Here is a 6,000-nt window from a genome sequence, read left to right as displayed (position 1 = left end):
AAAACGAAGACACAATATGACAATACAATATGACAAAATGAAGACACAATATGACAATACAATATGACACAACGAAGACAATATGACAATACAATATGACAAAACGAAGACACAATATGACAATACAATATGACAAAATGAAGACACAATATGACAATACAATATGACAAAACGAAGACACAATATGACAAAACGAAGACACAATATGACAATACAATATGAAACAAAACGAAGACACAATATGACAGTACAATAAGACAAAACAAAGACACAATATGACAATACAATATGACAAAACGAAGACACAATATGACAAAACGAAGACACAATATGACAATACAATATGAAACAAAACAAAGACACAATATGACAGTACAATAAGACAAAACAAAGACACAATATGACAATACAATATGACAAAACGAAGACACAATATGACAATACAATATGACAAAATGAAGACACAATATGACAATACAAAATGACACAACGAAGACAATATGACAATACAATATGACAAAACAAAGACACAATATGACAATACAATATGACAAAATGAAGACACAATATGACAATACAATATGACAAAACGAAGACACAATATGACAAAACGAAGACACAATATGACAATACAATATTAAACAAAACGAAGACACAATATGACAGTACAATATGACAAAACAAAGACACAATATGACAATACAATATGACAAAACGAAGACACAATATGGCAATACAATATGACAAAACGAAGACACAATATGGCAATGCAATGTGACAAAACGAAGACACAATATGACAATATAATATGACAAAACGAAGACACAATATGACAATACAATATGACAAAATAATATGACAAAATGAAGACACAATATGACAACACAATATGACAAAATGAAGACACAATATGACAATACAATATGACAAAAAGAAGACACAATATGACAATACAATATGACAAAACGAAGACACAAAATGACAATACAATATGACAAAACGGATACACAATATGACAATACAATATGACAAAATAATATGGCAAAATGAAGACACAATATGACAATACAATATGACAAAACGAAGACACAATATGGCAATACAATACGACAAAACAAAGACACAATATGACAATACTATATGACAAAACGAAGACACAATATGACAAAACGAAGACACAATATGACAATACAGTATGACAAAATGAAGACACAATATGACAATACAATATGACACAACGAAGACAATATGACAATACAATATGACAAAACAAAGACACAATATGACAATACTATATGACAAAACGAAGACACAATATGACAATACAATATGACAAAATGAAGACACAATATGACAATACAATATGACACAACGAAGACAATATGACAATACAATATGACAAAACGAAGACACAATATGACAATACAATATGACAAAATGAAGACACAATATGACAATACAATATGACAAAACGAAGACACAATATGACAAAACGAAGACACAATATGACAATACAATATGAAACAAAACGAAGACACAATATGACAGTACAATAAGACAAAACAAAGACACAATATGACAATACAATATGACAAAACGAAGACACAATATGACAAAACGAAGACACAATATGACAATACAATATGAAACAAAACAAAGACACAATATGACAGTACAATAAGACAAAACAAAGACACAATATGACAATACAATATGACAAAACGAAGACACAATATGACAATACAATATGACAAAATGAAGACACAATATGACAATACAAAATGACACAACGAAGACAATATGACAATACAATATGACAAAACAAAGACACAATATGACAATACAATATGACAAAATGAAGACACAATATGACAATACAATATGACAAAACGAAGACACAATATGACAAAACGAAGACACAATATGACAATACAATATTAAACAAAACGAAGACACAATATGACAGTACAATATGACAAAACAAAGACACAATATGACAATACAATATGACAAAACGAAGACACAATATGGCAATACAATATGACAAAACGAAGACACAATATGGCAATGCAATGTGACAAAACGAAGACACAATATGACAATATAATATGACAAAACGAAGACACAATATGACAATACAATATGACAAAATAATATGACAAAATGAAGACACAATATGACAACACAATATGACAAAATGAAGACACAATATGACAATACAATATGACAAAAAGAAGACACAATATGACAATACAATATGACAAAACGAAGACACAAAATGACAATACAATATGACAAAACGGATACACAATATGACAATACAATATGACAAAATAATATGGCAAAATGAAGACACAATATGACAATACAATATGACAAAACGAAGACACAATATGGCAATACAATACGACAAAACAAAGACACAATATGACAATACTATATGACAAAACGAAGACACAATATGACAAAACGAAGACACAATATGACAATACAGTATGACAAAACGAAGACACAATATGACAATACAATATGACAAAACGAAGACACAATATGACAATATAATATGACAAAACGAAGACACAATATGACAATACAATATGACAAAACAAAGACACAATATGACAATACAATATGACAAAATGAAGACACAATATGACAATACAATATGACAAAACGAAGACACAATATGACAAAACGAAGACACAATATGACAATACAATATTAAACAAAACGAAGACACAATATGTCAGTACAATATGACAAAACAAAGACACAATATGACAATACAATATGACAAAACAAAGACACAATATGACAATACAATATGACAAAACGAAGACACAATATGACAGTACAATATGACAAAACAAAGACACAATATGACAATACAATATGACAAAACGAAGACACAATATGACAATACAATATGACAAAACAAAGACACAATATGACAATACAATGTGACAAAACGAAGACACAATATGACAATATAATATGACAAAACGAAGACACAATATGACAATACAATATGACAAAATAATATTACAAAATGAAGACACAATATGACAACACAATATGACAAAATGAAGACACAATATGACAATACAATATGACAAAACGAAGACACAATATGACAATGCAATATGACAAAACGAAGACACAATATGGCAAGGCAATGTGACAAAACGAAGACACAATATAATATGACAAAACGAAGACACAATATGACAATACAATATGACAATATAATATGACAAAATGAAGACACAATATGACAAAATGAAGACACAATATGACAATACAATATGACAAAACGAAGACACAATATGACAATACAATATGACAAAACGGAGACACAATATGACAATACAATACGACAAAACAAAGACACAATATGTCAATACTATATGACAAAATGAAGATACAATATGACAATACAATACGACAAAACGAAGACACAATATGACAAAACAAAGACACAATATGACAATACAATGTGACAAAACGAAGACACAATATGACAATATAATATGACAAAACGAAGACACAATATGACAATACAATATGACAAAATAATATGACAAAATGAAGACACAATATGACAACACAATATGACAAAATGAAGACACAATATGACAATACAATATGACAAAACGAAGACACAATATTACAATACAATATGACAAAACGAAGACACAATATGGCAATGCAATGTGACAAAACGAAGACACAATATGACAATATAATATGACAAAATGAAGACACAATATGACAATACAATATGACAAAATAATATGACAAAATGAAGACACGATATGACAACACAATATGACAAAATCCATCCATCCATCCATCTTCTTCCGCTTATCCGAGGTCGGGTCGCGGGGGCAGCAGCCTAAGCAGGGAAGCCCAGACTTCCCTCTCCCCAGCCACTTCGTCCAGCTCCTCCCGGGGGATCCCGAGGCGTTCCCAGGCCAGCCGGGAGACATAGTCTTCCCAACGTGTCCTGGGTCTTCCCCGTGGCCTCCTACCGGTCGGACGTGCCCTAAACACCTCCCGAGGGAGGCGATCGGGTGGCATCCTGACCAGATGCCCGAACCACCTCATCTGGCTCCTCTCCATGTGGAGGAGCAGCGGCTTTACTTTGAGCTCCCCCCGGATGACAGAGCTTCTCACCCTATCTCTAAGGGAGAGCCCCGCCACCCGGCGGAGGAAACTCATTTCGGCCGCTTGTACCCGTGATCTTGTCCTTTCGGTCATAACCCAAAGCTCATCACCACAGGTGAGGATGGGAACGTAGATCGACCGGTAAATTGAGAGCTTTGCCTTCCGGCTCAGCTCCTTCTTCACCACAACGGATCGATACAGCGTCCGCATTACTGAAGACGCCGCACCGATCCACCTGTCGATCTCACGATCCACTCTTCCCTCACTCGTGAACAAGACTCCGAGGTACTTGAACTCCTCCACTTGGGGCAGGGTCTCCTCCCCAACCCGAAGATGGCATTCCACCCTTTTCCGGGCGAGAACCATGGACTCGGACTTGGAGGTGCTGATTCTCATCCCAGTCGCTTCACACTCGGCTGCGAACCGATCCAGCAAGAGCTGGAGATCCTGGCCAGATGAAGCCATCAGGACCACATCATCTGCAAAAAGCAGAGACCTAATCCTGCAGCCACCAAACCAGATCCCCTCAACGCCTTGACTGCACCTAGAAATTCTGTCCATAAAGGTTATGAACAGAATGGGTGACAAAGGGCAGCCTTGGCGGAGTCCAACCCTCACTGGAAACGTGTCCGACTTACTGCCGGCAATGCGGACCAAGCTCTGACACTGATCATACAGGGAGCGGACCACCAAAATCAGACAGTCCGATACCCCATACTCTCTGAGCACTCCCCACAGGACTTCCCGAGGTACACGGTCGAATGCCTTCTCCAAGTCCACAAAACACATGTAGACTGGTTGGGCAAACTCCCATGCACCCTCAAGGACCCTGCCGAGAGTATAGAGCTGGTCCACAGTTCCACGACCAGGACGAAAACCACACTGTTCCTCCTGAATCCGAGGTTCGACTATCCGGCGTAGCCTCCTCTCCAGTACACCTGAATAGACCTTACCGGGAAGGCTGAGGAGTGTGATCCCACGATAGTTAGAACACACCCTCCGGTTCCCCTTCTTAAAGAGAGGAACCACCACCCCGGTCTGCCAATCCAGAGGTACCAACCCCGATGTCCACACGATCTTATTTTTTTTTTTTTTTTTTAAAAGGACCTTATCTTCACCAGACCAGGTTGTCAATGAAATTGGATTTGTTTAAACTTGGATGAAGGTGTGTGTTGCTGAGCCCGACTTGGACATTATCTGGACTGGACCTGGTTTCAAAAACCCTTTAAACCAGGGGTCCCCAAACTACGGCCCACGGGCCGGATCCGGCCCCCCAGCTATCCAAAATTCGGCCCACAGGAAGTCCCAAGCCACATCAAGCTTCAAAAACAAACCAATCCTTAAACACATTTTTTCAACTTCCACCCAAAATGAAGACACAATATGACAATACAATATGACAAAACGCAGACACAATATGACAAAACGAAGACACAATATGACAATACAATATGAAACAAAACGAAGACACAATATGACAGTACAATAAGACAAAACAAAGACACAATATGACAATACAATATGACAAAACGAAGACACAATATGACAATACAATATGACAAAATGAAGACACAATATGACAATACAATATGACACAACGAAGACAATATGACAATACAATATGACAAAACAAAGATACAATATGACAATACAATATGACAAAATGAAGACACAATATGACAATACAATATGACAAAACGAAGACACAATATGACAAAACGAAGACACAATACGACAATACAATATTAAACAAAACGAAGACACAATATGACAGTACAATATGACAAAACAAAGACACAATATGACAATACAATATGACAAAACGAAGACGCA

The sequence above is a fragment of the Nerophis lumbriciformis genome, linkage group LG12 (assembly GCF_033978685.3).
Source record: "Nerophis lumbriciformis linkage group LG12, RoL_Nlum_v2.1, whole genome shotgun sequence".
In the NCBI taxonomy this organism is placed as follows: Eukaryota; Metazoa; Chordata; class Actinopteri; order Syngnathiformes; family Syngnathidae; genus Nerophis; species Nerophis lumbriciformis.
This window is presented reverse-complemented; position numbering follows the sequence as displayed.